At 39.7% G+C, this 27363-nt stretch overlaps 1 pseudogene; it reads right to left on the bottom strand.

Moving 5' to 3' along the window:
* Positions 1-3163: 3163 nt before the first annotated feature.
* Positions 3164-3281, bottom strand: LOC129883862 (5S ribosomal RNA; annotated as a pseudogene).
* Positions 3282-27363: the final 24082 nt, after the last annotated feature.

Genomic DNA, 27363 nt, shown 5'->3' with positions numbered 1-27363 from the left:
TGGCCCGATCCGTATATCATAATGATGCCGAGAAACGACGGCCCGATCCGTGTCTTATATAACAGTGTCGAGGTATGACGGCCCGATCCGTATAATGCATAATAGTGCCGAGGTACGACGGCCCGATCCATATATAATGTAATATGCATATACATACATGTAGGAATCATCAGCATATCAAATATCCCTCAACCATTATCATAAAGTATGCCCAAGAACCCCCAGGTGTAGGAGCTTACACCTCCAATCACTATTCAGCCTATAGAAGGCTCGAGGGTCGTAGTTTAACTACTTTAAGACCCTTAGCATTTAGGAGTGAACTAGAGTAACGAGTTATACTCGCAACTTACAACTGGAACTATCTCTATACTCAAATCGTATCTCAATTTACTTACATTTAAGACATCCCAAAGGAATGAAGAGACAGGCTTTACACATACTACCTTTCATCATATAAAAGCCCTAAAAGGCAACAACTCAACTATTATAGGAGTTCTATCATCACGGGGTGAATGAAACTCATAGTTCATGCTTGGAATTTATGAATGGAATTACCCCAAGCTCATATGCATGTCATTCATTACTTACGTCTAACATATGCCAACATAAGAGAAGAATAGCTTTACATACTTATGCCAAAAACATGCCAAAAGAAAGCTTCACATACCTCTGGTCGACTGCTTTTAGCCCGGCATGTCTCGTCGTCCTCTGAACCTATTTAACACGAAGGTAATACTAATATTAGTAACCTTCAACTTTCCAGCTTCTAAATCCACAACCAAGCACCCATAGGAACCAACTCCTTATTCTCCTTTCTCGACTAGTCTCGACTAGTTTATTGACTAGTTAAGAAGTTAACGGAATTCGGGCAGCATCTCCTCTATAACTTGCGCTATCCGAATTCCCAATTCTATCCCTAATCACTACAGACAACCAACAACAATAACCTGCAACTCATATACACATAAAACATGGCAACATTACACAACATAGGCTCCAAACAACTTACTTAACATTACGATATTAAAATAGGGTCTTTAGCCTTTATTTCGTAAAACCTTTAATCGTGAGGAGAGGAGGGTCGTGTGGCTGAAACCAGAAGCTCCCACACCTTTTTTTGAATGCCTTTAGGTCCTTCAACACACCATCACACATCTGCAACAGCCCCCCACACGCACAACGCCTCATTTCGACTACAATTTAACTATGACAACTTTAATTTTACATTGTCTTCAACGTCAAACATTTCTATCGTGTTTTTGCATTTACAGCAACTTACACGACATATAATACCCTTATTAAAAACACCATAAACTCCAAATTGAAAGGAGAAACCTTACCTTACCCGAAATTGGCCAAAACTCGCCAAAGTTGTCAAAACGTGAATTCTGGGCAGCTTACTGTCTCGTATTGTCTCTTAGTTTCGAAGGGGTAATTAACGGAAAAAGGATTTATGTACTCAATGAAAGTTATATAAATATGAAATACCTTTCCAAAATATCTTGAATCACTCAAAACGAAGCTTTACACAAGGAGTTATGCTAGTATTAGTAACAACAGTCCCCTTTAAAAACGGGTTCTTCAATCCGTGGCTGCCTAGCTTTCTCTCTTTCTCTCACGTTTTATCTCAACTTCCTTGGCTGATTTTTGGATAATGAACAAGTTAAGAGTCACATAATACATATATATACACCTCTTTAGAAGGTGCCACATGGAATCCCCCTAGGGTGACACGTGGCAGCCTCCTAGGGTGCCACCTCAACTTATTCGGCCAGTCATATGCTGCCATGTGGCAGTATGGGTCCCACCTAGGTGTGTCACATACTTGCTTGTCACCTGCCTGCTTGTCACCTGCTTGCTTTGCTTTCATAAGTTTGGAAACTAGTTTTTGCTCCCTTTCATAGGTTTGTCATCTCACTTTATTTTAAGAGCCTATGTAATCCGTGCTACGTAGGCTTGGTATGTCCTCCAGTAGCTCAAGTATATAAGACTTTTATATTAATAACTTACGTAGGTAAATCGAGTCCTACGACTCGTTACTTGGGCTCCAATTCCTTCCGGATTCTTATGACTCCATCTCCAATCTTCTCTACTATGAGGTATCACATTATCCCTCCCTTAGAGTCGTTTGATAGTGTCGTAGTGTATCCGCACATGATAACTTTCAAGAAACTTAGTAGCCTTCCCAGGAACTTAAAAATCTTAAGAAGCGTTCTAAGTTACCAAAGTACGGGGTGTAACATCCTTCCCCCCTTTAGAACATTCGTCCCTGAATGTTAACCACAATACTAGTAGTCAGTAACTTTGTTACTAACATCTTACCTTCTGTCGAGTATAGCCTGGCTATTCCTTACAGTATGTTTCAGTTCTCATAGTAATTTCCTTATTGTATTCACCCACTTTGTATGCACCCATTCTATGATGTCATATTTATTTAAGGACCTTATCAATAATTCTCAACACTATCACAGGTATCATCTTGGCTTCTATCCGCCCATTGCTGGCTTTTAAATTTTGCTAGCTTGTTCCAGCATGGGATCTCACTTGAAATTTAAGTATTCACATTAATACGTTTTATTGTTGATTGGTTTCATTCCACGCTTGTATCTTCCATATCCACTTCCCCCCTTTTGGGGTGTACCCAAGTCACTATCTGTTTGGGTTCTACTTTACATCCTTATTTCTAATTTTCTAATACATATGATTCTTTTCCAACACATTTGATACACTGCATCATATCTATGCCCTCCTTTATATTGTCCATACCTTTGGTTGCCCAGGTACGACAGCTTAGCACTATCATGAGGTGCTAATTTAGTCTAATAGTTGGTACTTGAGTCACATAGCAATTTATTCAAAGTGACTTCCCATTTATTTTGATCAATAACTAGCTAGGGCTTATAGTCATTTCCAATTCTCAAATAGGCAGTACTTATATTCCGACGCTCAATATCCCAAGCTTTGTCATAGCCCTAGCCTTATTCTAGTGGGTACCACTTGTCCTTTTAATGAATTCGCAATGTACTAGTTGTTTTTCAAAGCTACATCCCCTATCTCAAAGGGTGTTATCATCTTTCACGGTGGAGTCACGTATCCACAATACTTCTTTATATCAATAATGCCATGTAAGGCCAACGTATATATACATGCATATCATCTCATATCACAGCCACACAGGGCTTCCCAGGGGGTCACCCATCCTAATATTACTCTTGCCCAAGCACGCTTAACTTCGGAGTTCTGATGAAATCCGATGCGTTAGTGCTAGTATGATCGCATCCTGCCCCGTGGGGCACGTAACTACCAAAGAGGACGATGACCCAGTAGCTGATTCGGTAGGCCAGGCTGCACCGCCCAAGTTACCCTTATATTCTCATTACACGGACCACATCCTATCCTTAGCCACTTTCTCACTAGGCTCTAGTTATTTTCATAACGATCCTTGTTATATTCACATCATTATTGTGGGCACGACCTTTCAAGACATTCTACAGCCCTATATCTCATTCTTTTTTTATTTCTAGAAAATTTGGACAGAGTTTCCTCTGTATTTCTTACTATCTCAACACCTGCACGTAAAAAAATACTAACAGTGCCTCACAGGGCCAACACGCATAAGGATACATATATACGTATCATATCACGTCATATCGCAGCCTCACAGGGTGCCCAATATCAACAATAGTATAAAATGATGGACTTACCTCGTATGTCCAACTCGAACTATACCTGTTAGACTTTCCGTCTACTTTTCCTTTCAATTTTTCAACTTTACATGTCAATCGTATTTTAATACCTTACCTGGCACACATCGTTTGCGCCGTGGCTTACCTGCATGTTTTGTAACTTCCAATATCATCAGTCACTTTCTTTTATCGACGTTGTCTTTCATCTGAAATCAAAGGTTAGTATAAGGAATTTTACTTCCTATGACTCGGCTCTATCGCACGACCTTAAATATGAAAGAAAGGAAACATCCTAAATGTCATGTAGCCTCCTGTTTATAGATGTGGCGCGAAACACACCGATAAACAAGACTCTAGTAGACACGGTCTGTAGACACTCCAAGGATGAACTGCTCTGATACCACTTTTGTGACTGGTCGAGAAAGGAGAATAAGGAGTTGGTTCCTATGGGTGCTTGGTTGTGGATTTAGAAGCTGGAAAGTTGAAGGTTACTAATATTAGTATTACCTTCGTGTTAAATAGGTTCAGAGGACGACGAGACATGTCGGGCTAAAAGCAGTCGACCAGAGGTATGTGAAGCTTTCTTTTGGCATATTTTTGGCATAAGTATGTAAAGCTATTCTTCTCTTATGTTGGCATGTGTTAGACGTAAGTAATGAATGACATGCATATGAGCTTGGGGTAATTCCATTCATAAATTCCAAGCATGAACTATGAGTTTCATTCACCCCGTGATGATAGAACTCCTATAATAGTTGAATTATTGCCTTTTAGGGTTTTTTATATGATGAAAGGTAGTATGTGTAAAGCCTGTCTCTTCTTCCCTTTGGGATGTCTTAAATGTAAGTAAATTGAGATACGATTTGAGTATAGAGATAGTTCCAGTTGTAAGTTGCGAGTATAACTCGTTACTCTAGTTCACTCCTAAATGCTAAGGGTCTTAAAGTAGTTAAACTACGACCCTCGAGCCTTCTATAGGCTGAATAGTGATTGGAGGTGTAAGCTCCTACACCTGGGGGTTCTTGGGCATACTTTATGATAATGGTTGAGGGATATTTGATATGCTGATGATTCCTACATGTATGTATATGCATATTACATTATATATGGATCGGGCCGTCGTTCCTCGGCGTTGTTATTTGATATGCATGTATATGGATCGGGCCATCGTACCTCGGCACTATTATGCATTATACGGATCGGGCCGTTGTACCTCGGCACTGTTATACGAGACACGGATCGGGTCATCGTTTCTCGGCATCATTATGATATACGGATCAGGCCGTCGTACCTCGGCATTATCATTATTATAACATGATATATGGATCGGGCCATCGTTCCTCGGCAGGTACTTGCATTATACATGGATCAGACTGTACGTTCCACAGCGCTAAAAGCATACATATGCCTATCATGATAGATGATGTTTTTGTACCATCGAGCCCCTAGCGAGCCGGGTACAGGGTTGATGAGGGTAGACATGACTCTATTTTGTAAGACGCAAGTATAGTGCTTTATTAACTGTTATACTTGTATCCTGCATCCCAATTTCAGTGTTTTCCTAATTATGATGTTGTATGCTTTATATACTCAGTACATGTATCGTACTGACCCCCCTTTCTTCGGGGGGCTGCGTTTCATGCCCGCAGGTGCAGACATAGGTTTTAGGAGTCCACTAGCTCAGGATTCCACCCAGCAAGTTAAAAGAAGCTCCATTGATTCGGAAATGAGTTTTGGTAGCAAACCTCTGATGTATATATTTATTTATTCAAAGGTATAGTGGGGGCCTTGTCCTGCCATATGATATCGTCACTACTCTTAGAGGTCTGTAGACATATATGTGGGTTGTATGTGTAAGTTTTGTTTAACTGGGTCTGCATGATGTATTACAGGTATGTGTTATGACAGCCGTGTCGGCTTGTATGCCCTTTCGTGTTATGACACAAATGAAAGAGGCTACAGGTACATAAAATGCTATGATCCATTGGGATTCTCCTGTACATGATTATATTATTTGTAAACCGGTTTTGACTACACCTGATTTATATGCATACGGGTGTCCAGGCTGGACTGCAGTCACGGCCTATGGGGCTGTGTCGTGACATTTCCCTTTGCTTTGATTGCTTTTTAACGTTGTCCAGCGTTAGAACTCACCTTATTCTTACCTACCGAATCAAGGAGGTAAAAAATGAGAAAAAAGATTAAACAACGAGATTTGGGGCTAATCATCCTCATCTAATTAGCTTGAAAAGATCAAGGGATAGCTAAATTTGGGATCATTGGTAAGGGTTAGTAAAGCATACACTCGTAGACAGATCAAGTTGCGTAATAAAATTAACTTATTTGCTGGATCAAGAAGTTAGGTGAATTTAACTTACCGATTCTGCATGTAACACATTAGAATTACTAATAAAAAAGTTCTACATAATTAAGAATTCATGGGGAATACGTATACCCTAGTTTAGTTCCATATTGATTTAAAATCACATCAAACTGTTTCTTTGTTACTTGATACTTGTTATTTGGCCTGCCAATTATTTTTACTTAAAAACCTCCTTTTCTTTACGGAAATAATTTAATTACCAAACCAAATAATAAGCAATTAACCTAAGTCTATACCATATTCCTCATGGGATCGACCCTAACCTCTGTTAGGTTCTATATTTGATCAAATACCGCTTTATACTTCTTTAGAGAGGTGTAATTTGGGCGTATCAAATTTTGGCGCCGTTGCTGGGGAACTTTGGCTTTTAGATTAGATTAGTTTTTATTATTTGATTTGTAGTCAATATTTCCTTATTTTACTTTCTTTTTTTTGTTTGTGCTGAAACAGGTTTGAGTCCTAGTAAGTGCCGAATACAAGGAGTCGAGACATTACCTTGAAATCCTTTATTTTGGACATCAAAACAACACTATCGTAGGATGAATAATAATAATAATAATGATGGAAAAGAAATTGGGGATGAAGTTTTCAACAATCAACCACAAAATGTTCTCAACAATCAACAAGTATTAAGAGAACATCCTCCACCCCGATAGTGACCTGAATTTGGCATATGGAATAACTATAAATCAACCATGACGCCATCGGAACTACTAGTTCCATCGTGTTACCACCATTACAACCTGGAACTAAGTTCAACATTACAAGCGAACAGATTCAAATGCTTCATAGTCAAGGACCTTTTGCCAACCTGACATCCGAGATCCCTACAACCATCTCAACAATATGGTGTACATTTGGAAGAGTAGCGTTGGCAACCTAGATCTAATCATGGATGTTATCGTATTACATATTTTTCCATAATCACTTACTAGAGATGCTACAATTTTGTTGTTTGAGCTCCCATACAACTGCATCACAACTAGGGATCAATTACATGAGGTGTTGGTTGAAAAGTATTTCCTATTATCAAAAAAGCTGAAGCTGAGAGACCGAATCAACAATATCTAACAGATGCCGGGAGAGTCGATTAGTGGAGCTTGTGAAGGATTTGTAAAGTATCTACAAGGTGTGCCAAATCATAGAATAGCCAACGAGTCACTTCTTGAAATATTCTACCGAGCACTTGATGAAAATGGAAAAGTTGTTGTAGACACCATTACTGAAGGAGCATTCTCGGCCAACACTTTTTGAGAGGCTGCTGAGAAACTCGATCGTGTTGAAAAGACTAAACGAGCTTGGAGCTCTAGGGATGCCGAAACTTCAAAAAGCTCTTTTGCTGTTAGTACAAATTAGATTCCAAGATTCCAAATGAGGAGGTACTACAAGGGATTTCTCAACTGAGAACTGAATTCAAAACCTTAGGACTAGAGAAAATCAAAGAAAGCGACCATCAAGGTAGGGCACCATGTCTTTATGACTATGGATATGAGGAAGATGCATATTATGTGAATGATAAAGTAGGGGTTTTCAGACTAATGCGCCAGCATCCAATCAGGATTCTTGGTGCCAAGGTCAAGGAAATCAAAGTCGAAACTATAATAACTTCAATTGAGAGGGCCATTACAACCGCAACAATAACTACAATCGTGAAGAGAACTACAATTGTGAGAATAATTACAATCAGAATGGATGAAATGATCGAAACCACAGGCAAGACAGAGAAGACGATTAGGGAAGGAGAGATAACAACATGAATAATGCATACATTCCACCCAGAAATCGAGATGAGGGATTCAGACTTACAAGAATCTAAGACATGATGAAAAGGATGATAAAAAAGTATGACACAACTGAGGATAACCTTAAGAAGACACACAATGATCTCTCAGGAATGAATCAAAAAGTTAAGTCATATTCTACATCCACAAAACTTATTGAGCAACAATTGGGGCAGATTTCATTATCTTTAAACCCATGCTAGAAACGTGTAACATCCCTCAGAATTTAAAAAAAATAATAATAAAAAAAAAATAAAAAAAAAATAAAAAAAATAAAAATATACCTTAAGAATGCCTTGGAAATAGGCCTCTCATGTAACGCATTATCCTTAATCTTTTTGGAAAATCTAAGTTCGGAATATCAATCAAGGGGTCAAAACTTGTGGAAAAATGGTCTCGGTGAATTTTTAGGACCTGTAAATGGAAGAAACATTATTGAAAAAATGAACAAAATGGTGTGGTCCACAACTAGACCGGGTCGTGGACCTGGGAAGCCACACAAGATAGAGTAGTCCGCGATAGGATTGCGTCGCGGACCTGGGTACCATGTTTGTCACGCCCCGGGAGGGTACCCTAGACGTAATCGGCACCCGAAGGCCATTTTTGACCTCCGAGGGAACCACCTGATCCAATCACACCTTCATTCACTCACATTCTCTTAGAGGAAACTCAATTAATGAAATACTATTCGCAATATGAGGGCCGAAGGCCAAGCATTCATCAACTCAACAACAAATATAATAAGACTCCTCAAATTAACCGTTCAACCTCCCCACACTCCAGTCTATGAAGCCTCTATCCAAGTCTAAAAGGTGCCAATGACAAGTCCATGGCTACCAACAATCAAAATAGAAGAAATGACAACAAAACTGTACAAGAAGGCTCAATATCCTCCGGGAACTAGGAGGACTCACCAACTAGCTAGAAGTGTATGTGGATCTTCAACAGAGCGCCGGTTGATGATCTCTAGTACCTGTCTCTGCATCATGAAACGATGCAGGCCAAATGGCGTCAGTACATGGAATGTATGAGTATGTAAAATGGTCGGATGAAACCACATTAAGAAAACATCAATATTAACTCAGGATCTCAACTCATACGTATATACATGACAACTCACTCAAATGTCCTAAGTCCAACAAGAATAGTTTAGACAGGACTAACTCATAAGCCACTTAACTCAACTGACTCGGAGCACTATCAAGGCCTAAATGGGAGTTTCTCTTAACCGACAACCATCACCTATGAGCCGGTGATACAACAATCAGACGTTGTTGCCACATCCGTCCATACCTTGCCAGGGCATAAATGCCTCCCTAATCATAGATACCATCGATTAGTCAAGTCCTATCATTTCAGGACAGTAAAATGGGAAACATCCGACTTTAATGGTTCGATCCCATGGGAAGCATCCAATTTTAATGATTCCATCCCTACCTACGTTGGCGACGTAATTTCTGGGGTTCGAGTATGGACTATACTCTTACCCACTTTAGTGCTCGATACTCCTCCCATGACTCTATGCTCATAAGACTCCCTCCAATCATCTCAAACAAGCCCTCATGGCTAGTTTCATGTGGAACATTTCCAACTCATCAACTCTATCCTCATTCTTAACTCAATTTAAGTCATAATGGCAAGTCTCATTTAGGACCTTGTCTACTCGTCAATTCTGTCCTCCAATTAACTCAATCAAGCCTCATTTAGGTAAGCATTTAAGACATCTCCTCAAGACTCATCACAACTCTATGACTTTAGCTCAACAATTTAAGTAGAATAACACATTTAAGAAAAAAATGACTTAAGCAACATAATCACTTGGCTAAAGAGATCAACAAAACGTAATAACAAGTTATCTCCATCAACTCATACTAACATGAAGGTTTTAGGAATTTCTTAGCTCAACAACATCAACACATATGGCATTAAATAAATAGGGAACAAAACTCATTCAAATATGAATCATACCAAGAAACTACATTTTTCATAGATATCTAACCTCAAAGCAAGAGTAGGGCACATGGGTGGACTTAGCCCATGTTTAAGATAGCCTTAGATACCTTAGTGAAGACTTGGAGAAAACTTTGTGGTTGGGTCTTCAATGGAGGACTCAAATCTTGAAGCTCTTGGACTCTTTTTATTGATACTGGAGAAGAAGAAGAAGAGAGAGAGAGAGAGAAGCTCCTAGGGCTTTTTAGAGAGAGAGAGAGAAGCTCCTAGGGATTTTTAGAGAGAGAGTGAGGTTGCAAAATGTGTTCCCAAAAGACCAAGGGTAACATATATATAATTTGGGTAAGTTCCCAAATAGCCCCTCCTCAAAAGTTCTGAAAATAGGCTAAAAATGGACCTGGCGCGATAGTGGCGCGTCGCGCCATTGCAGCACCAGGCTGAATATGCCTAAAACTTGCATACCTCGTAGTGGCACGCCGCGCCATAGACCAAACTACTGAGGCATGTTTCTAGAGCGATAGTGGCGTGTCGCGCCCTTACAGTGCCAAGTCCATTGTTCTGAGTTCTGGGAATTTGGCCTGAAAAACCCTACACAACTTTTAGTGGCGCGCCGCGCCAGAGCCCAAACTACTGAGGCATGTTTCTAGCGCGATAGTGGCGCATTGCGCCCTTATAGTGCCAGGGCCATTTCCCCAGCAGTTGCAACCCAGGCCAAAAATGAAATTCCTGCCGTGCTAGCTCCTCTTAGGATTGTCATATCTTTCAACTCCGAACTCCAAAATTCACATTCTTGGTGGCGTTAGAAAGAAGACTCGACAACCTTTAATTTAATAAGTTGTGGTCCACCTAGATTTCCGTTTTTCAAAAGATAAGGCCATTAGAAGTCGACCCCATACACGAACTCATCCTAACTTAGCCACAACGAACCTTTTTGGGACTTAGCTCGGTCCTAGGGGTCCTCTATGACCCCACATCACCTCCAACGCTCTTTAGTTTCTCAGGGACTTATCTTAACTTGAGCACATACTTTGAACTAAATACGATGGGCCCCATATGTGTACAAGGAAGGCCCAAATCTTAAAGGAAATTTTTTGAAGGGTGTTACATATCTCCCCCTTGGAATCATTCGTCCTCGAATGACGAGTGGACATGAATGGACTCAGGGTACAGATCACAATCAACATTCAGTCATTCAATCAATCAAATTTTCAAACAAATATCAATCAAAACTCAAAATGCACTAATGAATTCAAGTCAAGGAAATGTTGTTACCTTCAACATTCTCCTCTGTAGGCACGAATAGATGGGGATATTTAGATCTCATGGCTTCCTCCGCTTCCCATGTGGCTTCCTCAACAAATTGATTCCTCCACAGGACTTTGACTGAGGCGACTTCTTTGTTCCTCAATTTGCGAATTTGGCGATCAAGAATTTGGATCGGAACTTCTTCATAGGATAAGTTATCCTTAATTCCAATGCTATCAATAGGGACTACCAACGATGGATCGCCCAAGCACTTTTTCAACATCGAAACGTGGAACACCGGATGAATAGAAGCTAGCTCTGAGAGTAACTCTAACTCATAAGCAACACTCCTAATCTGCCTCAAAATACGGTAAGGACCAATATATCGAGGACTCAGTTTCCCTTTCCTTCCAAACCTCATGACACCCTTCATGGGTAATACTTTCAAGTACACCCAATCACCCACCTCAAACTCTAAGTCTCTCCTCCTCGCATCGGTGTAAGAGTTTTGGCGGCTTTGGGCTGTCTTTAGCCTATCTTGGATAACTCTCACCTTCTCCATGGCTTGGTGTACAAGGTCAGGCCCAATCAGCTCGTCTTCACCAACTTCAAACCACCCAATAGGAGATCTACACCTCCTCCCATACAAAGTTTCATAAGGAGCCATTTGAATGCTTTCATGATAACTATTGTTGTATGCAAACTCTATGAGAGGTAAGTGATTGTCCCAATTTCCATTAAAGTCGAGCACACATGCCCTCAACATATCTTCCATTTGGATGGTGCGCTCTGCTTGGCCATCTGTCTGGGGATGAAAGGCTGTACTCAAGTTCACCCTCAAACCTAATCCCTTCTAAAAGGATTTCCAAAATTGGGAAGTGAATTGAGCTCTCCTGTCTGAGATGATAGACAAAGGGACCTCATGCAATCTGACGATCTCTTGTATATACAACTTTGCATAATCTTCTACGGTGTCAGTAGTCTTAACCGCCAAGAAGTGGGCTGATTTTGTCATTCTATCTATAATCACCCAAATGGAATCATGTTGCTTTTGGGACTTTGGCAAGCCTGTAATAAAGTCTATGTTGATCATCTCCCACTTCCATTCTGGAATTCCTATGTTTTGGGCTAAACCACATGGCCTTTGATGCTCAACCTTCACCTATTGGCAATTCAGGCACTTGGAAACAAATTCTGCAATATCCCTCTTTATCCCACTCCTCCAATAGATTTCCCTCAAGTCATGGTACATTTTCGTGGAGCCTGGATGAATAGAGTATCTGGAACTATGGCTTCGGCCATAATCCTCTTTCAAACATCATCGACATCGGGTACACACAATCTACTTCGGTACCTCAACACACCATCTCCCCCTTTGGTGAAAACCATCACCCCTTGTTTGTGAACAACTTCCTTTAGCCGGAGGAGGATGGGATCCTGATCTTATTTCTCCTTTACCTCTGCTACAAGTGAGGACGTGGCCCCATCTCGAACGTTTACTCTACCTTCATTGTTCTCTTCGAGTTGAACTCCCAATCGGGCTAATCGATGTACCTTCTTCGACAATTCACTCCTTTCCTTTTCCACATAGGAAGTACTACCCATGGACAACCTGCTAAGATCATCAGTAACAACATTAGCTTTACCTAGATGGTAGAGGATGCTCATGTCGTAGTCCTTGAGTAGCTCAAGCCATCTTCTTTGCCTCAGGTTGAGTTCCTTCTGGCTGAAGACATATTGCAGGCTCTTATGATCGGTGAATACATCAACATGCACTCCATACAAGTAGTGGCGCCAAATTTTTAGCGCAAATACCATAGCTGCCAGCTCAAGGTCATGAGTTAGGTAATTTCGCTCATAAACCTTAAGCTACCTTAAAGCATAGGCTATCACCTTCCCCCTCTGCATCAACACACAACCCAAGCCAATTCTGGATGCATCACAGTAGACCACAAAGCCCTCTGTTCCCTCGGGCAATGCTAGAACAAGAGCAGTGGTTAGCTTGGCCTTCAATTTTTAGAAACTCTCTTCACAAACATCGAACAATTAGAACTTAGCCTTCTTTTGGGTCAGCTTAGTCAATGGTGATGATATGGATGAGAATCCCTCTACAAACCTCCGTTAATAGCCGGCCAAACCTAAGAAGCTTCTTATCTCCGTCGGGGATGTGAGTCTGGGCCAACTCTTCACTACCTCAATTTTCTGAGTATCAACCTGAATACCATCTCCAGATATAATGTGGCCTAGGAAGGCCACTGATGCAAGCCAAAATTCACATTTGGAGAACTTTGCAAATAATACCTGGTCTCTCAAAGTTTGCAAGACGACTCTAAGATGATGGGCATGCTCCTCCTCATTCTTGGAGTAAACCAGAATATCATCTATGAATACAATCACAAACATATCAAGATATGGTTTGAATACTCGGTTCATGAGATCCATAAAAGCGGCGGGGGCAGTAGTCAACCCAAAGGACATGACCAAAATTTCGAAGTGGCCATAACAAGTCCGGAAAGTAGTCTTCGGAATATCACATTCTCTCACCTTCAACTGGTGGTAGCCGGATCTCAAGTCTATCTTTGAGAAACAAGTGGCACCCTAAAGTTGATCGAATAAGTCATCTATTCTGGGGAGAGGGTATTTGTTCTTTACGGTGACCTTATTCAGCTGCCTGTAGTCGATACACATACTAAGGGACCTATCCTTCTTCCGCATAAATAGGACCGGAGTACCCCATGGTGAGACACTCGGCCTAATGAATCCCTTATCTAACAAGTCTTTCAGCTGCTCCTTCAACTCCTTCAACTCAGCCAGAGCCATTCTATAGGGAGGGATCGAGATAGGTTGGGTATCAGGAAGAATATCAATCCCGAAATTTTTCTCCCTATCAGGAGGGACTCCAGGCAGATCTTCAGGAAAGGCATCCAGAAACTCATTAACAGTCGGAACCGACTCCTGGGATGGAGACTCGATATTGTCATCCTTCACTTGGACAAGGTGATAAATGCACCCTTTTGAAATTAACTTCCTGGCCCTAAGGTAAGAAATAAACTTACCCTTAGGCATAACAGGACTGCCCCTCCACTCTATGACAACTTCGTTCGGGAATTTGAACTTGACAACCTGAGTTCTACAATCAATAGAGGCATAGCAGACATAAAGCTAGTCCATGCCAAGGATCACATCAAAATCAACCATGTCCAACTCAACTAAGTCGGCCAAGGTATCCCTATGATGAATTAACACAGTGCAGTCTCTATAGACTCTCTCAGCTAAGACAGAATCACTAATAGGAGTAGCTACACTAAAAGGCTCAAGAAGATATTCGGGAATTTTATTAAACTTACTAGCCACATATGGAGTCACAAAAGATAGGGTGGCACCCGAATCCATCAAAATATAGCAATCAAGAGAAGAGACTCGAATCATACCCGTCACAATGTTTGGAGAGTCCTCTTGATCTTGGCGACTACCCATGGCATATAAACGGTTTGTACCTCCGCTGGTGCCTGAAGTAGTGCCCCTCTAATTACCTCTAGCCGGCGGTGCGGTGGCAGAATGCTGGACTCTATTTGCCCCTATTGGACACTCCCCTGAAAATAGCCTATTTGGCCGCATTTATAACAACCAACCCTTCCCACTCTGTATTCTCCCAAGTGGAGCCTACCACACTTACTTCATGGTGGCCTCCCCCTCGCACCTTGACTTATACTAGCCTAGGATTGAGAACCCTGGGGTCTGAAATTCCGATGACTCTGTCCCTGCCGATCATACCCATTCTATGACATAGGTGCGCTGGCTGTAGATGAGGCATGATTGGGAGGCCTCTTCTGGAAGAAGGACCTGTTGCCCTTGCTTTGCCTCAGTTCACCCTCAGGGCCCGCTGATTTTGCCTTCTTGCTCAGATGTTCCTCTCTATCTTTTCTTTTCTCATCCTCCACCTATTGAGCATACACCATTAGTCTCGAAATATCCATGTCCGAGATCAACAATGCTGCTTTGCACTCTTTCTTTACATGCCTCCCTAATCCGAAGACGAACTTCCTCATCTTTAACCTCACATCAGGAATTATTTCTGGAGCATACCTGGACAGCTGGATGAACTTCAGGCTATACTCCTTAATGGTCATGCCTTCTTGTTTCAGATTCACAAATTCCTCTACTTTCGCTTCCCTCAATTCTCGGGGAAAGAAGTGGTCAAAGAAGGCTCCCTCAAATTCATCCCATCTAGCAGGTTCAGCATCCTCGCCCCTACCCTGTTCCCATTGGTTATACCAAATATTTGCCACATCTTTGAGTTGATAAGACACCAACTCGACCCCCTCAATTTCTGTAGCATGCATAGCTTTTAGAATCTTCTACATCTTATCAATAAAGTTTTGGGGATCTTCATCGACCTTAGAACCCGTGAATGCCGGTGGATTCATCCTCAGAAAGTCTCTAATTCTAGTGAAAGCAGATGGCTCCTGGGAACTAGAGCTAAGAGCCAGCAAACTCTGGTTACCATTCCGGGCAGCCATTAATTGAGTGAGCATGGCAATCGCCCCTCGGAATTCTGCTTCTGATGTGGGTGCAAATGGAGTAGCAGGCACTTGGGGTGCCTCTGCATACCTCGCGAGTCGGCCTCTAGCCTGTGCTAGGCAAACCTCCGATTGGGGCATCTTGGCGTTGTCAACGTTTCTCTGGCTAGCCGTACGTTTATGAGGCATTATCTGTAACGTACAAACACATGAATTAGAAAAGAGTTTTATAGAGTTTAACTCTATCGCACGAAGTCAGAGTATGAAAGAGGTGAAACAATTCCTAATGTCCTATAGCCTCCTGCTTATAAGTGTGGTTCACAACACACCCATAAGCAAGACTCTACTAGACACGGCTTCATAGACTCCCTAGGACACTTGAACTCTATGCTCTGATACCATGTTTGTCACGCCCCGGGAGGGTACCCTATACGTAACCGGCACCCGAAGGCCATTTTTGACCTCCGAGCGAACCACCTGATCCAGTCACACATTCATTCAATCACATTCTCTTAGCGGAAACTCAATTAATGAAATACTATTTGCAATATGAGGGACGAAGGCCAAGCATTCATCAACTCAACAACAAATATAATAAGACTCCTTGAATTAACCATTCAACCTCCCCACACTCCAGTCTATGAAGCCTCTATCCAAGTCTAAAAGGTGCCAATGACAAGTCCATGGCTACCAACAATCAAAATAGAATAAATGACAACAAAACTGTACAAGAAGGCTCAATATCCTCCAGGAACTAGGAGGACTCACCAACTAGCTGAAAGTGTATGTGGATCTTCAATGGAGCTCCGGTTGATAATCTTTAGTACCTGTCTCTGCATCATGAAATGATGCAGGCCAAATGGCGTCAGTACATGGAATACTCCTCCCATGACTCTATGCTCATAAGACTCCCTCCAATCATCTCAAACAAGCCCTCACGGCTAGTTTCATGTGGAAGATTTCCAACTCATCAACTCTATCCTCATTCTTAACTCAATTTAAGTCATAATGGAAGTCTCATTTAGGACCTTGTCTACTCGTCAATTCTGTCCTCCAATTAACTCAATCAAGCCTCATTTAGGTAAGCATTTAAGACATCTCCTCAAGACTCATCACAACTCTATGACTTTAGCTCAACAATTTAAGTAGAATAACACATTTAAAAAAAAAATGACTTAAGCAACATAATCACTTGGCTAAAGAGATCAACAAAACATAATAACAAGTCATCTCCATCAACTCATACTAACATGAAGGTTTTAGGAATTTCTTAGCTCAACAACATCAACACATATGGCATTAAATAAATAGGGAATAAAACTCATTCAAACATGAATCATACCAAGACACTACATTTTTCATAGATATCTAACCTCAAAGCAAGAGTAAGGAACATGGGTTGACTTAGCCCATGTTTTAGATAGCCTTAGATACCTTAGTTAAGACTTGAAGAAAACCTTGTGGTTGGGTCTTCAATGGAGGACTCAAATCTTGAAGCTCTTGGACTCTTTTTATTAGAACTGGAGAAGAAGAAGAAGAGAGAGAGAAGCTCCTAGGGCTTTTTAGAGAGAGTGAGGCTACAAAATGTATTCCCAAAAGACCAAGGGTAACATATATATAATTTGGGTAAGTTCCCAAATTTCTTCTCCTCAAAAGTTCTGAAAATAGGCTAAAAATGCACCTGGCGCGATAGTGGTGCATCGCGCCATTGCAGCGCCAGGCTGAATACGCCTAAAACCTACACACCTCGTAGTGGCGCGCCGCGCCAGAGACCAAACTACTAAGGCATGTTTCTGGCGCGATAGTGGCGCGTCGCGCCCTTACAGCGCCAAGTCCATTGTTCTGAGTTCTGGGAATTTGGCCTGAAAACCCCTGCACAACTTTTAGTGGTGCGCCGCGCCAGAGCCCAAACTACTACGGCATGTTTCTGGCGCGATAGTGGCGCATTGCGCCCTTATAGCGCCAGAGCCATTTCCCCAGCAGTTGCAACCCAGGCCGAAAGTGAAATTCCTGCCGTGCTAGCTCGTCTTAGGATCGTCATATCTTTCAACTCCGAACTCTAAAATTCACATTCTTGGTGGCGTTGGAAAGAAGATTCGATAACCTTTAATTTAATAAGTCATAGTCCACCTAGATTTCCGTCTTTCAAAAGATAGGGCCATTAGTAGTCGACCCCATACACGAACTCATCCTAACTTAGCTACGACGAACCTTTTTGGGACTTAGCTCGGTCCTAGGGGTCCTCTATGACCCCACATCACCTCCAATGCTCTTTAGTTTCTTAGGGACTCATCTTAACTCGAGCACATACTTCGAACTAAATACGATGGGCCCCACACGTGTACAAGGAAGGCCCGAATCTTAGGGGAAAATTTTTGAGGGGTGTTACAAGTTTATCGGCCAAGTAGACCATGGCAGATCCGCGATGCAGACCTGGAAAGGTTTCCTGGCCTAAATTAAATTTTTTTAAAGGCATTTTAGACTATTCTCAAATTATTAGTTAATGAACCTAGACGTTTTTAGGACCTATTTCAACTCTATAAATTAACCTAAACCTGTAATTCAATTCATTCTTTTATAATTCATCTATCAAATATTTTTCTCTCTGCAAAAAGGATCTCAAGGGTTTCCATTGAAGACTTCAAGCAAATTCACTCAATTTCTCCATCAAAACTCTCAAGTTCTTCCAAATTAATTTGTGTTCTCACTCAAGGTTTGTGTGTATTGATTCATGGATCCTTTCTTCCATGAAGCCCAATCAATTTCTCATATTTTCTATCAAATTAAAGTATGATATTTTATGGGTTTTGTGATCTTTAGTTCAATTGCATGAATATTGATTTAAAGTATGATCATTAGTCTATTTTAATATAAATTGATGGCTATTGAATTAAATTGAAGAAATTTTCCATGAATTCTTCTATTTTGATTTCTAGGGTTCATGGTGTAATATATGAGTATTTTCAATTATACTCCAAATGATATTATCTATAGAAATTATGTATGGGCTGATATAAAGTTTATGATCATGCATATCTTCAAGCTAATTTCATGATTTTAAGTCAATTGGTCATGCATTCAAGTCATACCCAAATTCCAAGTTCAAGCTATGGTCATGAATTTTTAAAGTATGAATTATGACTATATATTTTCATTATGATCATGAATTATAAGTATATTTCAAATTATGGTTTTTCATGCAAGTTGTGAAGTAAGGCGACCTAAGACCTAACAATATGAATTATGCAAATATGATTATAATGATGAAATGACAATTCTCACATTACAAGTGTGAGCCCATTTGAATTGGCTTAAAAAAAAAAACTTTTATGGATGAAGTGCTTTTAGAACTTTAAAGTGCTGAAAGTTATTTTTATAAATAAGCAGTTGAGTATTTAGATAAAAGTGCTTATGTTGAAAATAAGTGTTTAAATTTTAGGATTAAAAGAATAAAAAGGGTAGTTTGGGAATTTAGTTAAAATATAAGGTATATAAAAGTAATTTCAATGGTCAAACAAAATGCTTTAAGCACTTGAAAAAAAAGTTAGAAATCCTAACTTTTCATTTTTGACTGAATTTAAGAACTTTATGGCTTAAAGTTAGCATTAGGCAAACACGTTCAAAAGCTAAAAAGGGGCTTTAAGTTGATTTTGACTAACTTAAATCCCATCTAAACGGGCTCTATGTTATGAAAATGAGCTATTCTATGATTTCAAGCCTATGATCATGCTATGATATATGAATTATGATCTTATATTATGTATGTATTTCGTGTGATTTGAATTAGCACTGCATGTGGACATAAGGTGGGGGATCGAATCAAGGGGTCCTTATATAAAGTCTCTTGTCTCATAAATATGTGCCACCGTAGGAACAAAGGGATTAGAAGAGAATACCCAAATCTCTACGAGGTGAGTACCCGAAATATCAAGGCTTAGAGGTGAGTATCCGAGTCTAAGAACTAGAGGTGAGTACCCGCTTCACACGACCGCTTAGTGGATCCACTTAGGCATGTAAGAGTCTACCTTGGCAAGTAGTCTCCCCCTTTCCTCTGATGTAGGGAAAACATTGAGATTTCATATTATAGCTTGCATGATCTTACTGTCGGTTATGGTTCCTATCCCACATATGTATGATTTTTTAAGTACGTTATGACTTGAACTTATGTTTTAAATGCTTTGGTCAATATGATTTTCTCATGACTTTATGTATTCCATCTTATTATGTGATTTACTTGAACCTTGCATTTTCATGATTTACGCTGCATGCTACATCCTCATACTAGGTACATTTCAATGTACTAATGCATATTTTTTGCCTACATTGTCTCATAATATAGGGTTTAAGGTTGAAGATCCTTATGTTCGATAACTAGTAGGCATCCTCTATTCGAAGGTGTTGTGGTGAGTCCTCATTGACTGGGGACTAGTTTCAAATTACTTACTACTTTCTTTTTAAAAGACTTTTGCTTATGTTGTATATAGAGAGTGATCTAGGGACAGGTCTTAGCCCCCGCCTATACTCATGTTTTGAGGCATCTAGTTGGACATATGTTTGATTCTACGTTGTCATAAAATATTTTTTTTAGATTTTTATACATGGTTTAGACTCTCTTATGATGTTTCTGCTTTTCTATTTTACCTTATGTATGCTTATGATATATACAAGAGGCTTGATTGGAGCCCTTTGTGGTTTTGATTGCCGTGTTACGACTAGGCCCTAGCTCGGGTCATGACAAAAGGAACTCTCCCAAGTAATATAATTCAAAATACAAAGAACGACGAGCAATACATGGTTGTGACCACTTATGGTGGCGCACTAATAGTAGATCTACTAAAGCCAGCATTTGAGGATGATGTACACTACTCTTATGTTAGTGAGGATGAAAAAGAAAGAAAAATCAAGGAGAAAGCAGTGTGTGAAAAATTGAGAATCAAACAACCCGAGAAAAGAGACAAAGCATGATGAGGTAGCTAGCAATGAGAAAGAAGTCACTCCAACTCCAATTAGAATGCCACGACCTCCTCCATTGTTTAAGTAAAGATTGAAAAAGAAGGCTGAAGACAGAAAGTATCTTTTATCTCCATGCTGAAACAAATTTCTATGAATGTTCCTTTGATGGAGGCGTTGGAGAAAAATACCCGGATATGCTAAATTTATGAATGATATTGTCACAAAGATGGAAATGATGAGCTTTGAATCGGCCGACAACTTGCATCATTGAAATGCAATATCTACTCGCTCACTTGTGCAAGAAAAAAAGGATACTGGTGCATTCACTATACCATATACCATAGGGGTATTCAACTTTGCAATGGCAGATCATACTGTGAAGCAACCCATACACATTATTTATGATGTGTTTGTGAAGGATGGATCATTCATATTCTCTGTAGACTTCGTCATTCTTGACTGTGAGGTAGAATTTGATATTCCTATCATTTTGGGTAGACAATTCTTAGAAACTGGATGTGCTTTGGTGGACATGGAAACTGGTCAACTGAAGTTTTGACTAAATAATGAAGAAGTGGTTTTCAATGTATGCTGAGCAATGAAGAATCACAATGAGCTATGAGTAGTGTCCGTGATTGATGTTGTTGACAATATACAACTAGAGATACCTATTTTATAGAGATTGGGGTTGAAACTCTAGAAGCTGTCATCATGAAATTTGATGGAAATCACATTGGGGAGTATGATGAGATGGTTAGTGCACTTAATGGCCTTGGAACACTCAATCACACACCAAAATGCAACTCAAACTTGAAGAATAGAGACATCCCATCTGAAAAATCCTTCATTGAGGAACCTCCGACTTTGGAACTCAAAGCGCTGTCATCTCACTTACAATATGTATTATTGGGGCCCAACAACACACTGCCAGTCATGATAACAGCCGATCTTCACCAAAAGCAAGTAGAAGCTCTGACATCTGTCTTGACGCAATTCAAATGAGCAATAGGATAGTCCATAGCCAACATCATAACCTGACATATGTTCTCATAAAATCCAACTCATGCTGAACTTTAAACCAAGCATGGAACACCAAAAGAGACTCAACCCACCTATGCAAAAGGTAGTTAAAAAGGACATCATCAAGTGGTTAGATGCTAGAGTTGTTTACCTGATCGCTGATAGTAATTGGGTAAGTCCTGTCCAATGTGTGCCAAAGAAGGGTGGTATTACTGTGGTGGAAAACATAAAAAATGAGTTTATTACAATGAGGCTTTTAACAAGTTTGAGGGTGTGCATGGATTATCGCAAACTAAACTCATGGATAGAAAAAGATCAATTTTCAATGTCTTTCATAGATCAGATGCTGGACCGTCTTACTAGTAAAGAATGGTACTGTATTTGATAGTTATTTAGGCTATAATAAGATTTTTATAGAACCCGAACACCAAGAAAATACCACCTTCATTTATCTATATGAGACATTTTCTTTCAAAAGGATGCCATTCGAATTGTATAATGCATCGGTGACTTTTTAATGTTGTATGATGTCTATCTTTTTAGATATGATGAAGGAAAAAATCAAAGTTTTTATGGATGATTTTTTCGTGTTTGGTGATTCATTCGATGATTGTTTGGATCATTTCAAAGATATACTCCAAAGGTGTGAAGAGTGCAACCTTGTGCTCAATTAGTAAAACTGCCACTTTATGGTAAAAGAGGAAATAGTGCTAGGTCACAAGATCTCGAGCAAAGGCAGAGAAGTGGATCGAGCAAAGATTTAGGTAATCACAAAGTTTCCACTCCCATCTCCATTAAAGGAATTAGAAGCTTTTTGAGACATACCAGATTTTATCACCGCTTCATCAAAGACTTCTAAAAAATAGCACATCCTTTATGTCAGCTACTTGAGATGGAGATGAAGTTTTCTTTCGATGAGTCCTATCTAAAAGTGTTTGAGGAATTTAAACAAAGGCTAGTATCAGCTCTAATCATCATTATACCCAATTGGGAGCAGCCATTTGAGGTCATTTATGATACAAGAGGAGTAGCACTTGGCGTAGTATTAGGAAAAATGCACGAGAATATTATATATCCAATATACTATGCTATCAAAGATCTTAATATTTCCCAAAGAAAATACAGTATGACCGAACAAGAGTTGCTAACCGTAGTATTCACTTTCAAGAAGTTTCATCCTACTTGCTTGGCAGCAAAGTCTTTGTAAAAACATATCATGCAACATTGATATACCTCATGGAAAATGAGTATGCTAAGACGAGACTTATTCGTTGGGTATTATTGTTTCAAGAGTTTGATTTCAAAGTGAAAGACCGAAAAGGGATTGAAAACCAGGTTGCTGAACATCTTTCTAGACTTGAAGAAAATGCAATGTTGAAGTAGGAAGAAGGAGTTGAGATAAATGACACCTTTCCAGATGAACAAGTATTTGCAACATCCCATGAATTTATTCCATGGTTTACCGATGTTTCTAACTACTTGGTAAGTGATATAGCGCCGTTCGTATTTAATGATCATCAACGCCATAAGTTCATGTGCGATGTAAAGAAGTTCTTTTCGGAAGAACCATACTTGTTTTGTATTTGTTCCAATGGGATTATTCGTTGCTTCATACCCAAAGTAAAAATGATGAGTATTTTGGAGGCATGCCATTCATCACCTATTGGAGGTCATCATAGTAGTATCCGAACAGCCCATAAAATTTTGCAATGTGGGTACCACTGGACAACAATTCATCAAGACGCTTATAATTTTACCGAGTTTTGTGATCGTTGTCAAAGAGAAAGAGGAATTTCAAGAAAAAATGAACTCCCACTCACTCATATTCTAGTCATTGAACTGCTCGACGTATGGGGAATCAACTTCATATGTCCTTTTGTGAGTTTGAGTAGGATGAACTACATCCTTATCGCAGTTAACTATATATCTAAATAGGTAGAAGCTATCACACTTCCCAATAATGAAGCAAAATGTGTCATCTTCTTCCTTAAGTGAAATATTTTCTCGAGATATGGTATACCAAAGGAAATAATCAGCAAAGATAGTTCACATTTTTGTAATCGATTATTCAAAGTGTTACTTGAGAAGTATGGGGTTCGACATAGTGTAGCAATTCCTTATCATTAACAAACTAGTGGACAAGTCAAGGTCTCAAATCAGAAAATCAAGAAAATACTAGCAAAGGCGGTGAATGCAAATAGAAAGGATTGGTCAAAGAATCTTGATGATGCCCTATGGTCTTATCACACTGCATTCAAGACTCCCATAGGTATGTCACCTTATCAACTTGTATTTGGGAAATCTTGTCATCTACTCGTAGAGTTGGAACACAAATCTATGTGGGCGCTGAAGAAGTTCAATATGGATTGGGACACCGAGTTGAAACAAAGGATGAATCAAATAAATGAGCTTGATGAGTTCTGCCTAAATGCATATGAAAGCACAACCTTGTACAACGAATGAATAAGGAAACACCACAACCAAAAGATTGAAAAGAGAACATTCACACTTAGGGACCTAGTCCTTCTTTTCAATTCAAGGATGCGTTTATTTCTTGGCAAACTCAAGTTAAAGTGCTTAGGACCATTCCGAGTGAGTCACATCTTTCCATATAATGTAGTCGAGCTAGAAAAGAAGGATGGAACGAAGTTTAAAATTAATGGTTAAAGAATCAAAGCATATATGGGCACTGAGGATGAGATCAAAACTGTGGAAGAATGGAAGTTTAATAAAGTCTGAGTAACTAGGAAAATCTATAGTATACCGCGATGTTAAATAAAATGCTACTTGGGAGGCAACCCAAGCTATGTTTTTCTTTTATTAAGCTTATTTTGTTTCTCTTATTATTTTCACTTGTTAGTTTTTAGGATAGAATAGACTATGTCAGGGTCCGTGTCAAAAGAAAGTCACAAAAACCATAAAAAATAGGCCAAAATATGAGTACGTGCCTATGTTAGAATGTAAATACTGGAAACTGAAAGGAGTAGATAAGTACAAGAGTTGTGTCTTCAGGTCGTAGAGGTTTCTACAACTTATAAACTCAACTTTTCAAGATCAAAATATCAGGCATGCAATGGCCTTAAGTCTACCAGTGTACTCTACAGATCCTAAAGTTCTACGATTCGTACTTACACTCATGGACTCCAAGTATGTAATATAAACTTTCTTAAGTATCAAGGCTAATTATGAAGCTTGCTTATGACCTGTAATAACTATTAAGAGTCGTAACTATCTATTTTTAATCTCCAAAATTATTTAAAAATAATGACCCAACCCATGACCAAAAGGGAATAAAATCCCCACTCATTCAAATTTATGCCCACTTTTAGTCCAATGAAAACCAAATGACCCCCTATTCATCATCTTATCCAAACGACCTCTCCATTTCAATCTTCAGCATCACCTATCACCTCCACCATCAAAGCCTAATGCAGTAAAAATCCCATTCCCCTAAATTCCCCAGCTTCGTGAAGTGTCCAAAGCCTCAAGAGGACTCAAACACTCCTCACTCTTTCTGGTAAGTTTATCTCCCCAACATTATTGACTAAAGAACGACTTAAGTTGGCACCACAAGCTTTGGGATGATGGTTAAAATAGAAAATTAGGGCATGTTTTGATGTTTTAAAAATAGTTTTTTTAATTGAATTGTGAAAATTAGGGAACTTGAAATATGCATGATTGGGGTCAAAATTGTTTTAAATTGAGGTAATGGGGGGATTGTTAAGCTGCAAAGTGTGTTGGTGTATGAGGATTAATGACTGAACTTAAAGTTCATACACTCGGGGGTTTTCTACTAGCCATAGGCTATCCTAAGATTCATAGTTAACCCTCGTAACTTGAACCAATGGATCAGTGAGTAACCCTCATAAACACCAAATATTACGAATCCTCTTAGGAATCGTAGTATCCCTTATGACTCATCAAGTCGATTCGTCTCTATAAAAGGTAAATTTCCACTAGCTAAAAGTTTGGACAATTAACTTGTATAAGTACTTTCTACGAGTTATAGGTTGTTGTACATATCATAGGGTTGACTCTTACAAGTCAAGTACCCAAAATAGTTGGCATAGAATAGAGTACGACTGACCTTACGGTAGATCCTATTCAAAGGCTAAAAATATATAGACCTAATTCTAAGAGTAGGTTCTATGAGTCATAGAGTCATTTACGATCCGTAGACACCTCTCAAAGACCTAAACAAATAACAGACAACCAGTGTATTTTTTTCTTTTCTTGGTTCTTTTATTACATATGTGTACTAACTCTTACTCCAAAGGTACAATGCCTCTCAAACAAACTTCAAGGAGAGGTGGTGGAAAAAAAAGAGTTCAAACAATGAAGCCGCATAAATTTTAAAACAAAAAATATGGATGCATCAATGGACACCAACATTATTGGGTCCTAGGAGAAATACTCCCTTGACTTCGAGACTCCTCTTGTACGGAGGAGCAATCTAGACCACTCCAAAAAAACTATCTCGGTCCAAGAATAAAGAATAGTCCCTCCTCCTGCTCATAACGTAGAAACATCTACATCCCCCAATCTGACGATGGCGTTATTTAAGGAAGCGGAGAGCGATAAAGAGTTAGTGGCCCCATTTGCTTCTGGATCAGTTTCTGAAGGAAAATCAATGCCTGAGTGACCTTCCATACCATTCCATATCCATGACGAACCAAATAGATAGTGAGTGGAAGGGATGTTTGATTTTTACTGAATGGGGCAAGAAAAGAACGATCGCTAAAAATTTAGATGGCCCATTATTGAAGAGCTGCGAGTCAACACTATTGGCCTTGCGCAGTCCCAAAAATGTAGGATCTTTTTCGTTGCCATAGATGTGAGTGGATGGAAAATATTTGGGAAGCTATAGTAACATGATGGTATGTGAGGTTTATGCATCCTATGTGGTGACCATAAAGAAGAAGGCTCCATCCAAGGTAAAGGAGTTAGAGCATCCTCTCATGTTGACCACACTAGTACATGTTATCCCAATTAGTTTATCCGAGGAGATCGTCCAACGGGTTATCTATGGACTAAATTTTCCATAGGCAACTACGGCTTCCGAGTTTGACCACAAGATAAAAGTGGTTGGGGACAATAATGCAATGAGGCATTCGGTGCAATGTGGGGAAATTCTGAGATGGGTTGCAAATAGTTGTAGATTGGGAATCTCATTCGACCCGAATCTAGAGGCCATCATTTAATTTTGTGGCCAAATTTTTGTGGGCCATCGTCCGCCACCACCTTTTCCTGACCAATGTTGATAATCACTTGATTCTAGATTGAGACATGATAGTTACTATTTTGATGGCTATATATTAGGTTAACTTTATCAAGATCATCATTGCTGAGATACATGAGCAGACAATTCAGAGGAATACTACAATTCCTTTCCTTTGATTTATTTTTGCCTTGTGTAGTGAGCCCAAAGTACCATTGATTGCAGGGGTCGACACATTAATCATAGTGAATAGGACATAAGATGTCGGGCTCATCCGAGATGACACAAACTTTATAGACCAGTAGTATGCTCCCCATACAGAGGTGAGGTTACCCGAATATGAGGATATCCAGAAGCCTGCCTAAGTTGATCTGACAGCTGCTCCAAACAATAATAAACCTACCATAGAGCCATTTGAGGCTACCCCAACTGTCTCTGCAGTCCCTTTTACTAGCAGGCCACGTCCACAACCTGTATGTTTGGTCACCATCCTAGCTAAAACATTAAAGAAATTGATGTAGCTACAGGCTCAGTCAGAGGCCCAAATTGGACACCTGATTCAACAACTCAAACTTTGGGTCCTAAAAGATATAGTTGAATCTATGGA

Source organism: Solanum dulcamara, chromosome 3 (genome assembly GCF_947179165.1).
Source record: "Solanum dulcamara chromosome 3, daSolDulc1.2, whole genome shotgun sequence".
Classification (NCBI taxonomy): Eukaryota; Viridiplantae; Streptophyta; class Magnoliopsida; order Solanales; family Solanaceae; genus Solanum; species Solanum dulcamara.
Note: the sequence above shows the minus strand (reverse complement) of the source record. Positions and strands in the feature narration are given on the sequence as shown.